Source organism: Stegostoma tigrinum, chromosome 1, assembly GCF_030684315.1.
Source record: "Stegostoma tigrinum isolate sSteTig4 chromosome 1, sSteTig4.hap1, whole genome shotgun sequence".
NCBI classification, from domain to species: domain Eukaryota; kingdom Metazoa; phylum Chordata; class Chondrichthyes; order Orectolobiformes; family Stegostomatidae; genus Stegostoma; species Stegostoma tigrinum.
The window spans coordinates 125,226,863-125,241,775 of record NC_081354.1 but is presented as its reverse complement, the minus strand read 5'-3'; the positions used below and the strand labels follow the sequence as shown (position 1 = coordinate 125,241,775).

The following is a 14,913-nucleotide window of genomic DNA, read 5'->3' as shown; positions in this document are numbered from 1 at the left end:
TCAGAAAAGATTTACAAGGCCAGGGTTTGAGGGGTTGAGCTATAGGGAGAGGCTGAATAGACTGGGAGCTATCTTCCCAGAGCAGAGGTTGAGGAGTTATCTTACAGGTGGTTTACAAAATCAGGAGGGGCATGGATGAGATAAATAGACAAGATCTTTTCTCCAGTGTAGGGGAGTCCAAAACTAGAGGGCATTGGTTTAAAGTGAGTGGGGAAAGATTTAAGAGAGACCAAAGGGGCAACATTTTCAAAACAGAGTGGTGTGTGGATGGAATGAGCTACCAGAGGAAAAGGTGGAGGCTGATAAAATTACAATTAAATAGGCATCTGGATGGGTATATGAATTGGAAGGGTTTAGAAAGATATGGGCTAAATGCTAGCAAGTGAGACTAAATTAAGTTCAGATATCTGGTCAACATTGATAAGTTGGACCAAAGAGTGTTTCCAAGCTGCACAGTTATATAACTAGATTAATTTCAATTTTAAATCGAGTTTACAGGTTCCATTAGATGCAAGTCAAACAGTTTAAAAGTGTGACTTCCAGCAAGTTGTTCAAATCAACATACAACAAACTCATTCTTGCATGCAGAGCGGTTGAACAAAACATATTCATGCTGCATCACATTGTATTTATGATCAATTTCACAGTTCACACCAGACTCTAGAAGCATGACTACCAGTTCAGGAATCACTTAAGAAACTGGAACAAATATAGGCCATCTGGACTCGATCCTGTTTTGCCAACCAATGAGATCATGAATTAACTGTTTGTGGCCATAACTCCACATTTTTGACTGCCCCTTAAACCTTAGACTTTCTGGTCCGTCATCTGAACTCAATGTTGAACACATTTAATAGCCCAATAACAAACAATGTTGGTGAATCTGAGCAAACCTGGTAGCATGTGTGAAGAAACAAATTTAGCACAGCAAGTCCGGGAAGATACTTTCTGATGAAGTGTCAAGGCCCGAAACGTTAGCCTTCCTGCTCCTAGGCCTGCTGTGTTCATCCAGCTCTGCACCTTGTTATCTCAAAGCACAGCCACCCTGGTTTCTTTGTCCTGATGCTTTTTAAATGTTGTCATTGTACCCGCCTCCACCACTTCCTCTGACAGCTCATTCCACCCATGTACCACACTGACATGAAAAAGTTACACCTCAAGTTCTTTTTAAATCTTTCCCCTCTTGCCTTAAACCCATGCCCTATAGTTTTGAACTCCCCTACCCTGGGAAAAAGACCTTGGCTATTCACACTATCCATGCCTGTCATGATTTTATAAACTTCTATTGGTCATTCAACAGCCTCCAACGCTCCAGGGACAAGAGCACCAGTCTATTCAGCCTCTCTGTATAACTTGAACTCTTCAGTATCTTTTTTGCACCCTCTCAAGTTTAACAACCAGCTTCTTATAGAAGGGTGACTAGAATTATACACAGTTTTCTAAAAGTGGTCTCTACAATGCCCTGTATGGCTGCAACATGACATCCCAACCCCTATACTCAGCGTTCTGATCAACGAAGGCAAGAGTGGCAAACACAGTCTTCACTGTCCGATCAACCTGCAACTCCACTTTCAAGGAAGTATGCATCTGAAACCCTAGGTTGCTGTTCAGCAACATTCCTCAGTGTGCTATCTTTAACTATAGAAATTCTGTCCTGATTTGCCTTAGCAAAATTTCACATTTTTCGCAATTAAACTCTACCTGGCACTATCCGCTGTTTGTTCCAACCTCCAAAATTTCAACTTGTAAAACAGGATTTCACTTTCATAGAAGTACAAAGCATGCTGATTGTATTATGATTTCCTAAAACATCTCACGACTACTATGTAAATTATGAATTCCAGCATTTCCCTGACAATGGGTAATAGTTTAGATGGCAATATCCTGTTTTCTTCCTCCCACCTTTCTTGAATAGTTGGTTCACATTTGTAGATTTCTAATATACTCTGATTCATCCAGAGCTTCCTGGCTATCAGTTCTGAAGAAGGGTCACACTAACATCGGGCAGTACAGTGGCTCGGTGCCTACACTGTTGCCTCACAGAACCAGGGCCTTGGGTATAATTCCAGCCTTAGGTGACTGTGTGGAGTATGCACATTCTCCGGGTGTATGCGTGGGATGCCTACGGGTTTGCTCCGGTTTCTTTCGGCAGTCCAAAAATGTACAGGTTAGGCGGATTAGCAATGTTAAATTGCCAATAGCATCCAGAAAGGACGGTGTTAGATGGATTAGCCATGAGAAATATAGGGATCGGATGGATGGTTGGGATGCTCTTTGGAGTGTCAGTGCAAACTCTATGGGCCGAACGGCCTACTTCCACACTGCAGGGAAATATGAACTCTGCCATTTCTTCGTAGATGCTGTCACACTTGACTTTCTTCAGCAATTCCGGCTTTCGTTTAACTCAAATCCACACGTACATACAGGCTATCAGAAGGACACACCTCAGAACGTCAGGGGTAGAAAAAGCACCGCCCAGCAAGTTACATTTAGGCATACTAATAGTTCCGTATAATCAAGAGGTTTCTGACTTAAAATTCCAAATACGGGAGTCATCCTAAACCGACAGACATACGTTTGAACTTATTCAGTTCAAAAACCAACTGTGGAATCGATTACAAATTCTAGAAATCGCGTCAAACGTGGTCTTGAGCTGCACATCAGTAGAACCGAAGCAATTTTCACTACGATGCGAGCGGCGCAACTAAGCAGGTATTTCAAGGCATACCTCGAATACAAATTGGGGCTTTTAATGCTGTTATCTGCATTCGTAACAATTTCAGTCGATCTCAAAAGTTTGCTCAACTTGCCAATTAATATTTCCAAAGAGGTGAAGAGTTCCACTTACTCTCAATATTGAGTGGGCTTCTGGAATTACCACTGAAACAGTTGACTGAACAGGGATTGGAAAGGTAAAAGTGGATTGGAAGTACATTTCATACCGTCCTCCCCCTATAATTGGACGCATTTGTAACGGTGGTCATCAGAATGAGGTTGGAATCCGATTTTGCCCCGGGTCAGAAGTCAAGTGCGCTGGGAAGTGATAGTCTGTGCGTACAATGGTCCAGTGGGAAAGAAAAAAAATCAGGATTTGAATAAGCAAAACATTTTACAGTATGAAAAGCCAGAAACGTGTGTCTTTCTGCCTCAAGACTACTGATCTGCTATAACATTCCCCCCCCCCCAACCTGTTTCTGTTAAAATTTGCAGGATATGCTTCTGAGAAGTTTCACGCAATGACAGCATCCCACTACGGTGCAGTAGCAGTGCCCGCGTGCCTCACCTTACCTAGTTCCAGGTTCCCCAATGTTCTATCGGTACCAGCCCGACCACCCGCTCCGTCTGCGCAGACGCGGCTGCCTTCCAACCTGCGGGCTGTAGAACTACTGTTCCCAGAAGGCTGTGCTGTTTAAGACAGCCTGCAACGAATCATCGCTTTTTCTTTAAATAAAAGGTCGCAGCCGGCGATTCAATCTTACCTTCAACAAAAAGCAAGAAAAAAAATTTCCCCGCCACTCTGTTCCGGTCAGTCACAACTTAGTGCGCCCCCGTCCCCACTCCTGTAAACGTTTTCCGCTGAAGCCAGCTTCCGGGAGGGGACTGGTCATCACGTGCGGGGATTAGACCGGGTTCCTTTGTGGTGAGCGCGGCGGTGTCACGTGATGTCTGTCAGCGCTCAGCCCGGTGAGTCACAGAATGGTGACGGCATAAAGGCCATTCAGCCCGCACTGTTCAAGCTTCTCTCTGATCCTGTAACCTTTTTTCTCTCGCAGTTCCCGGTCCCTTCGGAGAGTAGATTGAGCCTGTCTCTAGCACGCTCTCAGGCGATGCCTTTCCATGCGTCAACTGTTTAGAAAGTTTTTATCATGTTGTTGGTTTTCTTGGCCAACCACGACTGCTTCTCCTCCTTCCATTACAAGTGAAGAGTTACTCCCCTTCTGCTCTCTCCAGATCCTTCATTATTTTTGACATCCGTATTAAAGCTCTGCTCAACTTCTTAGAAGAACGGACCCAGAATCTCAGGACCGCCCATGTAGCTTAAGTTGCTTATCCCTGGAACTATTCTTGTCAATTGTTGTGCAGAAGATGAAGTGAGCAAATTGTTAGGTGATTTGCTCCTACAAGTTTTGAGCAAGTAGTGTATTTACATCTCCTCTGAGGCTGGATAAGATTTGAAATTTTCATTAGTAGACGCTGGATCATTCAGTATATTCAAGGCTGAATAAGATTGATTTTTGATTTTTTAAGAATCAAGGCTTGGGGAGTGGGGCAGCAAGCAAGAAACGGGAGTTCCTTGAACCTCAATTTGAAAGTCTTATCTTATTGAATTGTAGGACATTCTGAAAGGGTCAGATGCCTACAACCCCTCCTAACTTTTATATTATTCACTAAGCAATGTAAATAGGAGATCGTTTGGTATTATACTGTTATTACCTTTATAGACTTTTGCAGTATCCACTGTGTGTGGTCTTGGGATATCCTTGGGTTATGAAATGCATTAAAAATATTTAAATCCTTATTTACCATTGTGCATGGATGATAAATGATTGATTGGATAAGAATGTGGCAAGCTCCAGCCATTTGAGGTAACCTACACAGATTTAAACAACAACAAGAATAACCTGCATTCATGCTGTCAATGACCAAAATTTTCTCCATTGGTATAAAACATCCCAGGATGCTTCACAGGATTACTACCAGCCAAACGTTTATGCTGAACTACATCAAGAGACATAAGGACAGATGATGAAAAGATTGGCCAAAGGGTCAGTTTTACAGTATAAATTAAGGATATTAAAAAGTTAAGGAAGGTGAAGAGATTTAGGAAGACAGACAATAAAGCTTCTAAAGATGCTTCAGTTAAGAGATAATATATTACTTTACATTATAGCAGAGTCTACACTAAACATTAAAGGTACTTTATTAAGTGTAAAGTAATTTGGGACTTAGAGGTTATGAGGTGCTATACAAATGCAGGCCTTTTTTCTAAAATGAAGTGTAATATTACAGCAGTTATTGCACAACTAACTTATGTAAATTTGAAAATTAGAATCAAATCATTTTGGAATATAAAACTGTGAAAGTGACCGTGAAATTGTTGATCACTGTAAAACCCGCAACGAGCTCATGAATGCCCTTTGGAAAAGAAACAAAACCTCTTTTAAAAACCAAAAGAACTGCAGATGCTGTAAATCAGGAATAAAAACAGAAGTTGCTGGGAAAGCTCAGCAGGTCTGGCAGCATTTGTGAAGAAAAAAATTCAGAGTTAACATTTAAGGTCTGGTGACCCTTCCGCCTCACCCTGTCTGTCTGTACATGATGTGTCTGCAGTTCTAAGCCAATTAGTTAACTGCATACTCTGATACACTTAATTTGACTAGTTTGGATTGCCAAGCCCCATTTATTGACGTGTATTCCAAAACAAGTAGTTGCAACAAGCCCCTGGGACAAGGATAAGTCTTGACACCATTTGCATCCATCTCATCGCCACCATCTCCTTCCCCCATGCAACTCCTACAACAAGTACATATGTTTTTAATCTGTCCCCTAAATGCCCACAAATTTCATCTTAGATAAAATCTTTAATGTAAAAATTGTTTAAGGCCTTCTAGAAGTTAAGATACAACACCTTCTGTCTTCTCTCACTTCCTCAAGTACTGTGGGTAGAGTCTTCCTTCTCTGATTTCATATTGACTGTTTTTCTGCATCAGCGTGCAGCTGAACCTGACTCATATTGGTGAATACAGTTTGTATGGGGAAGCATATGAACAAGGAAAATGAAGGCCTGTGATTGAAACCTTGAGGGTCTCCAGAAATTACCAGAGTAGAAAGAAACCATTGGTGATTTTAAAACAGCAATGTTGGGAAAAGTGATTTTTTTTTAAGAAAATAAATTACAAATTAAATTATTGCAGGAAATGGTTTAAGTTTAGGTTAGGTGGGTTAGACATAGGAAATTAGGGGAATGAGTCTGGGTGGAATGCTGTTCAGAGGGGTGATGTGGACCTTTTGGGCTGAATGACCTGTTTCCAAACTGTAAGGATTCTAAGTTTTAAATAGAGGTTTGTCTGTGATATTTTGATCAAGTAGCCTACTAATTGATGCTACTTAAGCATGGTATGACAGGTCGGCACAACATCGAGGGCCGAAGGGCCTGTACTGTGCTGTAATGTTCTATGTTTAAGCAGCTTAGATGCTATTGCAATCTCTATGATATGGTCAAAGTATTTTGCGTAAACCAATCAAGGGGGAGGTACAAATGAATGGTGGTAACCAAATTGACTCTATGAACTTTGATAGTTGTTTGTAGCAACACCTCATTGATTTTCAGCCATCTTGTATCAGATCAAAGGGATATCTGATGATTAGTTACCAATGCTAGCAGCCTGGAGTTCGGTGACCAGTGGTATTCCTCAGGGATCTGTACTGGGACCTCTGCTCTTTGTGATCTTTATAAATGACTTGGCTGAGGAAGTGGAAGGGTGGGTTAGTAAGTTTGCCAATGACACAAAGGTTGGTGGAGTTGTGGACAGCATGGAGGGCTGTTATAGGTTGCAACAGGACATTGACAGGATGTAGAGCTGGGCAAAGAAGTGGCAGACGGAATTCAACCCAGAAAAGTGTGAAGTGATTCATTTTGGAAAGTCGAATTTGAATGCAGAATATAGAGTTAATGGCAGGATTCTCGGCAGTGTGGAGGAACAGAGGGATCTTGGGGTCCATGTCCATAGATCTTTCAAAGTTGCTACCCAAGTTGATAGTGTTGTAAAGAAGGCATATGGTATGTTGGCTTTCATTGGCAGAGGAATCGAGTTTAAGAGCTGCGAGGTTATTCTGCAGCTCTCTAAAACTCTGGTTAGCCCACACTTGGAATATCATGTTCAGTTCTGGTCACCTCATTATAGGAAGGATGTGGAAGCTTTAGAGTGGGTACAGAGAAGATTTACCAGGATGCTGCCTGGACTAGAGGGCAGGTCTTAGGAGGAAAGGTTGAGGGAGCTAGGGCTTTTTTCACTTGAACGAAGAAGGATGAGAAGTGACTTGATAGAGATGTATAAGATGATGAGAGGCATGGATAGAGTGGATAGTCAGAGACTTTTTCCCAAGGCAGAAATGACTGTTATGAGGGGGTATACTTTTAAGGTGATAGGAGGAAGATATAAGGGGGATGTCAGAGGTAAGATCTTTACACAGATTGGTGGGCTTGTGGAATGCACTGCCGGCAGTGCAGTCAGATACGTTAGGGACATTTAAGCGACTCTTGGATAGGCATGTGGAGGAGAGTAAAATGGAGGGTATGCATGGTGGTTTGATCTTAGTAGGATAGTAGATCGGCACAGCATCATGGGTCGAAGGGCCTGTGCTGTGCTGTACTGTTCTATGTTCTATAATTTGTAGTCAGCTGGCACCATTGCTGCCATTGGAGATGCTAAAACCATGATGATTGCATTTAATTTCTTTTATTCATTCACAAGATGAGGCCCCCCCCCCCATTGATTGCCCTTCCCTAAGTTGAGTCAAACACATTGCTGTAGGTTTGGAGCCACATGTAGGCCAGATCATGTATGGATGGCAGTTTCCTTCCCCAAAGAATATTAGTGAACATAATAATATAAGTACTAGGAGCAGGAATAGGCCATCTGGCCCCTCGATCTTGCCATGCCATTTAATAAGATCATGGCTGATCTTTTTGAGACTCAGCTCCATTTACCTACCCGCTCACCATAACCCTTAATTCCTTTACTGTTCAAAAATTTTTATCTAGCCTCGCTTTAAAATCATTCAGTGATGTAACTTCAACCAATTCACTGGGCAGTGAATTCCACAGATTCACAACCCTTTGGGTGACAAAGTTCCTCCTGACCTCAGTCTTATATCTGCTTCCCTTTATTTTGAGGCTGTGTCCCCTAGTCCTAGTTTCACCTGCTAATGGAAACAACCTCCCTGCCTCCACCTTATCTAGTCCCTTCATAATCTTATATGTTTCTATAAGATCTCCCCTCATTCTTCTGAATTCCAATGGAGTATAATCCCAGCCTACTCATCATAATCCAACCCTCTCAACTTGGAGTCAACCGAGAGAATCTCCTCTGCACCCCCTCCAGTGCTTATATATCCCTTCTCAAGTAAGGAGACCAAAACTGCACACAGTGCTCCAGGTGTGGCCTCACCAGGACTCTATACAGCTGCAGCATAGCCTCCCTGTTTTTAACTACCATCCCTCGAGCAACAACAGACAAAATTCCATTTGTTTTTTTAATTACCTGCTGTACCTGCAATCCTACTTCTAGCGATTCATGCACAAGGATACCCAAGTCTCTCTACTTGGCAGTATGCTTCAATTTTTTACCATTTAAAACATAGTACGTTTGGTTGTTATTCCTACCAAAATGGATGACCTCACACTTATAAACATTGTACTCCATCTGCCAGACCTTTGCCCACTTACTTAGACTATCTGTATTCCTCTGCAGACTTTTCAGTGTCTTCTGCACACTTTGCCCTACCACTCATCTTAGTGTCATCTGCAAATTTTGACACACCACACTTACTCCCCAACTCTCAATCATCGATATAAATTGTAAACAGTTGCAGTCCTAACACTGATCCCTGAGGCACACCACTAGCCACAGACCACCAACCGTAAAAACACCTATTTACCCCTACTCTTTGTTTTCTACTAGTCAACCAATCCTCTATCCATGCCAATATATTACCTGTAATACCATGCAACTTTATCTTATGTAGCAGCATTTGGTGTGGCATGTTGTCAAATGCCTTCTGAAAATCCAGATACACCACATCCACAGGTTCCCCACTGCCCACCATGCAAGTAATGTCTTCAAAGAATTCCACCAAATCGGTTAAACTTGACCTGCCCTTCATGAACCCATGCCGAGCGTTCTCAATGGGACAATTTTTATCCAGATGTCTTGCTATTTCTTCCTTAATGATAGATTCAAGCATTTTCCCCGTGACCGAAGTTAAGCTAACCGACCTAAAGTTACCTGCTTTTTGTCTACTTCCTTTTTTAAACAGTGGCGTCACATTGGCTGTTTTCCAATCTGTGGGAATCACCCCGAGTCCAGTGAATTTTGGTAAATAATTACTTGAGCATTTGCTATTTCCCCCATAACCTCTTTTATTACCCTGGGATGCATTTCATCAGGGCCAGGAGACTTGCTCCTTTAGGTAGCCCAGCACTGCCTTCTTAGTGATAATGATAGTTTCTAGGTCCTTGCCTGCTAAAACCTTCTTGCCTTCAGTTTTCAGCACGTTATTTGTGTCTTCCACTGTGAAGACAGACACAAAGTAACTGTTTAATGCCTCAGCTATTTCCTCGTCCCAGTTATTAAATTGGCCTTCTCATCCTCTAAAGGACCAATGTTTACCTTCGCCACTCTTCTACGATTTACATATTTATGGAAACTTTTACTGCCTGTTTTTATATTCTGAGCTAGTTTACTCTCATAATCTATCTTACTTTTCTTTATAACTTTTTTGTGGCTTTCTGATGCCCTTTAAAGATTTCCCAGTCTACTAGTTTCTCACTCCTCTTTGCTTTTTGTATGTATTTTTTAAAAATCTGATACTTTCCTTTATTTCCTTAGACATCCATGGCTGACTATTGCTTTTCCTACAGTTCTTCCTTATCACTGGAATATATTTCTGCTGAGCACTGTGAAAAATCGTTTTGAAAGTCGTCCACTGTTCCTCAGTTGACCCATCATAAAGTTTTTGCTCCCATTCTACCTTAGCTAATTCTTCCCTCATCCCATCATAGACTCCTTTGTTTAAGCACAGGACATTAGTACTGGATTTAACCTTCTCACACTCCATCTCTATTTTAAATTCGACCATACTGTGATCGCTGCTTCCAAGAGGATCCCTAACTGTGAGATCATTGATTATTCCTGTCTCATTACACAGAACTGGATCTAGTATAGCCTGCTCCCTCGTAGGTACCATTACATATCGTTCAAGGAAATTACCATGGATGCATTCTATGAACTCCTCACAGCTGCCATGACTGACCTGGTTTGGCCAATCGATATGTAGATTAAAATCCCCCATAACAATTGCTGTACCATTTTTACATGCATTGGCTATTTCTATGTTTATTGCCTGCCTCACCACAATGTCATTATTTGGTGGCCTATAGACCACACCTATCAGTGATTTCTCCCTGCTGTTCTTAATTTCCACCCAAATGGATTCAACCTTTTGTTCAGTAGAACCTATATCGTCTGACTACTGCCCTGATATCATCCTTAAAAATCAGAGCGAAACCACCTCCCTTACGTTCCTGTCTGTCCTTCTGAACAGTTTGATACTCCTGGATATTTAACTCCCAGTCATGCCCAACTTGCAACCATGTCTCTGTAATGGCCACTAAATCATACCCATTTGCCTTGATTTGCACTGTCAACTCATCCACCTTGTTTTGAATGCTCCAAGCGTTCAGATAACGTGCCCTTATGCCAGTTTATGCACCTTGTTTTTGAGTCCTATCACCTCCATTACTAACAGCTCTTGAGTGTTCCTTCCCTTTAACAATTTTCCTAGTTTTCAATGGAGTTGAAGCTTCCTCGTCACCTGATAATCTGCTGCTTTGCCGTCCATGAACCAGGTGGCTTTTTCTGACAATCAACAATGGACTTATGGTTATCGTTAGACCCTTAATTTCAGATTTATTGAATTCAAATTCCACCATCTGCCATGGAAGTATTCAAACCTGGGTCCTCAGAACATCAATGGGGGCATAACCAGCCCTCATCTTGTGAAAATACAGAGTTAACGTTTCGGGTTGGATGACCCTACCTCAGAAAGCCTCAGTTCTGAGATCCCGAAACGTTAACTCCGTTTTTTACCTTCACAGATGCTGCCAGACTTGCTGAGCTTTTCCAGCAACTTTGTTTTTGCTCCTGATTTACAACATCTGCAGTTCTTTCGGTTTTTCCTCAGAACATTACCTGGGTCTGTGGTCTAACAGTACAGTGATAATACCAGTAGGCCATGACCTCCTCAACTTGCTGTTACAAAATACTGCATTATAAATTAAACCTGAACAAACTTCCAATTTAAAACAACTTAGAAGATTCTTAATAGAAACTGAAAGAACTGTAAATCAGAAACAAACACAAATTGCTGTGAAAGCTCAGCAGATCTGGTAGCATCTGTGGAGAGAAATCAGTTCCATGTCAAGTGACGCTCAGAACTCGTTAAAGATTTTCAGCTGTGTCATTAAATAGATTTTCCATTAATGCTCTTTTCGCACGTACAGACATAAAAAGTCAGCATTTGTATGAGCAAATATAACCTCAAAGCAATCAACAGCAAAGAAAATCCAGAAGAATTCATAAACTCATTAGAAAAGACAATTCAGCAAATAAAAACAGACAAACCTGAACCATAGACCAGCAAATATGACGTGTACATAATTCTAAAGTCCAACAGAGAACTAATAGCAAATTTTGCACAATTTTAACTGAACATATTGTGTTATTGAAAATTAGGAAAATCCTTTGCTAAATTCTGTTACGTTGTACTGTCTTAACGAAGCCACTTCTAACATGGCTCAGGTTAAATGTTCCACTATTCCCCAGTTACGGAATCATACAGCCAGATGTATGTGTTATCATAGGGGAAGCTTGCATGACGACTCACAATCAAGTAAGTGAAGGCATGGAAGCATTTCAGCCTTTGGGAATTACCCCTACAGAACCCTAGATGCTATCACAATATACTACATCATTGTGAGGGATAGTAGGAACTGCCGATGCTGGAGTCTGAGATAACACGGTGTAGAGCTGTTTTTACCTTCCCATTATGTCCCATTATGTACCATTCCTGACCAAGATGGCAAAACCTTACTTTTTAAGTTTTGGCTGATTTTTGTGTGAGCTGCAGAGAGTGAAAAGTTGAATTGTACTTTCAATTTGTTATTCCTTGGTGGGCGGGAGGGGGGGGGGGGGTGTGGGGAGGGGGAAGAGAAAACAGACATCTTTAGGCCACTTAGTGTAGAACTATATTTTAAGTGATTTTGGGCAAACGGTGTGTAGATTATCCACATTGAAAGTTTTGAACAGATAAATTAGGATCAAGTGTAGGCCTGCTGACCCCTCAGACCCCTCTGCCGTTCAATACTACCATAGCCAATCTACTGATATAACAATGTGCAGAGCTGGATGAACACAGCAGGCCAAGCAGCATCAGAGGAGCAGGAAAGCTGACATTTTGGGTCTGGACCCGTCTTCAGAATTTTCTGAAGACGGGTCCAGACCCGAAACGTCAGCTTTCCTGCTCCTCAGATGCTGCCTGGCCTGCTGTCTTCATCCAGCTCCATACCTTGTTAGCTATGTTCTACTACATCATCATGGTGTACATTCAAAGCAATTTCAAATAAGATGGGAAAAATACCAGCTTTCTCTGGGATTATAAGTAATTTACACATTTGGCAAGAACAGAAACTGTTCTGTCAACTGCTTGACAGAAAAATGTATACATAAGCAGGTTGAAACACAGCAACTGTAGTTTTGTTAGAATGTAGAAGTATCTCACTGCTCTTTCTCATCATACTTTATAATCATTTTTTTAAAAATCCTGGGCAATTCTTGCCTCCTACAAGCTGTATTGATCTCTTCTGGCATTTGATATATACATTCTAGTTAGACATTAGCGTTGTTTACTTATGTTGCTATATAATTAATGCTGGTGGTCCTGGCCTAATTGTACTTGTGAATCAGAAAATAAATTGCTGAAGAATTATCCTGGGAAAATCACTTTGATCTTGAGCTGTGTAAAACTGCCTTACAGTCTTACTAGGTATTTAAGGTGCTACAGATGCTAGCTAGTTCACCCAGATAATGGTAATGAGGTTTTCATATCCTTGCTCTTTTATTTTGGGAAGTTAAGAACATAAAAAATAGATCGAGGGGAGTAACCATGCATCCTTTGAGCCTGCTCTGCCATTCTATGATCACAGCTGATCTTCTGCCTCAACTTCAATTTCTGATTCATTCCTTACTGTCATTCAGCATGTAAACGGGCCCTTTAGCATGTCTATTCCATCCAACAAACACTGATCTATACTAGAGATAATGGGAACTGCAGATGCTGGAGATTCCAAGATAATAAAATGTGAGGCTGGATGAACACAGCAGGCCAAGCAGCATCTCAGGAGCACAAAAGCTGACGTTTCGGGCCTAGACCCCCACTCTCTGATGAAGGGTCTAGGCCCGAAACGTCAGCTTTTGTGCTCCTGAGATGCTGCTTGGCCTGCTGTGTTCATCCAGCCTCACATTTTATTATCTTACCACTGATCTATACTAATCCCCTTTGCCCTGTGCTTAGTTCATAGCCTACAATGCCATGGCACTTTTAGTATTCATCCAGATGCTTCTTAAATTTTGCAAGAGTACTTGGTCTCCACCAGATTCCCAGGTGGTACGTATTCCATATATCTACCACCCTTTAGGTATTTTTTTTTCTTGGATCTCCTCTAAACCACCTCACTTTAAAGTTATGCCCTCTGGTCTTAGACACATTTGCCATGAGGAAGAGATTCTCACAATCTGCTCTGTCTATGCCTCGGAGCTGGCTTCATCAAAGCACTGCCCAAATACTTTGTCTGTTTTCATCACTGAAGACACAAATTACCTGCTAGAAATGGAACAGATTTGATTATTTAGAGCTTGGAATGTAAGCTAATTAAAATTAATTGTGTGTACTTCAATCAGATCCTCCCTTAGACTCCCTGTTCTAAGGAAAACAAGGCCAGCCAATTCAGTCTCTCCTCATAACTTGGGACTTCTCATCTCATTGCAACATCTTGGTGAATCTCCTCTGCACCATTTCCACTGCAAACACATTCTTCTTAACAGTGTAGCAAACAGAACTGCACATAGTAGTCAGGAACAAAAACAAAGTTGCTGAAAAAGCTCAGCAAGTCTGGCAGCATCTGTGAAGGAAAAGACAGAGTTAACATTTCAGGTCTGGTGATCCTTCCTCAGGTGACATTTGAGTAGGGTCTCTGGACCCGAAACATTAACTCTGTTTTTTCCTTCACAGATGCTGCCAGACCTGTTGACCTTTTTCAGCAACTTTATTTTTGTTCCTGATTTACAGCATCCGCAGCTCTTTTTGGTTTTTATGCTCACAGTAGGAGGGGTTACTTGACCTGAAACTTTGAATTCTCTCCACAGATGCTGCCAGATCTGCTGTGCTTTTCGAGAAATTTCTTTTTATTTCTGATTTACAGCATCTGCAGTTCTTTCGGTTTTTATTTAAGATATCCCGCTTAATAGCTACTGATGGCTTAGATGGCTTTGTTAATTGCTAAATGTCCTGTTAATGTTTGTTCCATTGTTTTAGGCTTGAGGGTCTGGTTCTTGGTTGCTAATATGCATCCCTTCTTTGTTTAATTGGTGAGATGTGGCTATCCAGGATGATTGTGGACAGGATCTGTCCTTTACCTGATGCACCTAATTGCTGTGTTTGTTTCTGGTTTCTGGGTTTTGAGACTTCTGAGTTTTACTTGGCCAATGCACCCAGCATCCTTTGCTGACTGGCCAAGTTAGCAATCTCTCTGTTGTAGCAGCCAGGAGGCTGCCTTATATTATTGAATATCCCTCCATGCTTGCTGCCTTATATGTTGAATATTCCTTAGATTTTTATTTCATGCTTTAGACTTTCAGCAGTATTTTGTTACTGTTGCAAACGTATTTCATTAGCTACAATGAAGCATCCTGAGGCTGTGAACTGCACCATATAAATGCACAAAACCAAAAGTTGCTGGAAAAGCTCTGTAGGCCTGGCAGCATCTGCGAAGAAAAGAATCAGAGTTAACATTTCGGGTCGGGTGACCCTTCTGATGTGCATATAAATGCACATCTTTTTGAATTTAATATAACT

General features: G+C 41.5%; 2 protein-coding genes across 10 annotated transcripts in view; one reads left to right on the top strand and one right to left on the bottom strand.

Annotated features, from left to right (window-relative positions):
• slc38a9 (solute carrier family 38 member 9) overlaps positions 1 to 14,913 on the bottom strand; it is an 82,867-nt gene that overhangs the window by 59,746 nt on the left and 8,208 nt on the right. Inside the window, exon 1 of one of the 8 annotated variants that reach the window (XM_048524576.2) lies at positions 3,480 to 3,641. The exons of 4 other annotated variants lie outside the window; for them this stretch is intronic. The gene's annotated coding sequence lies outside the window, so the exon portion shown is untranslated. Of the gene's footprint in view, positions 1 to 2,848; positions 3,049 to 3,283; positions 3,378 to 3,479; positions 3,642 to 14,913 lie in introns of those variants that run through there. 3 more of the 8 variants (XM_048524491.1, XM_048524795.2, XM_048524721.2) reach the window with 3 other exon arrangements.
• The window catches only part of ddx4 (DEAD (Asp-Glu-Ala-Asp) box polypeptide 4), a 91,374-nt gene continuing 78,960 nt past the window's right edge, over positions 2,500 to 14,913 (top strand). The window contains exon 1 of one of the 2 annotated variants that reach the window (XM_059648437.1): positions 2,500 to 2,712. The gene's annotated coding sequence lies outside the window, so the exon portion shown is untranslated. Of the gene's footprint in view, positions 2,713 to 3,553; positions 3,685 to 14,913 lie in introns of those variants that run through there. The other variant, XM_059648430.1, reaches the window with a different exon arrangement.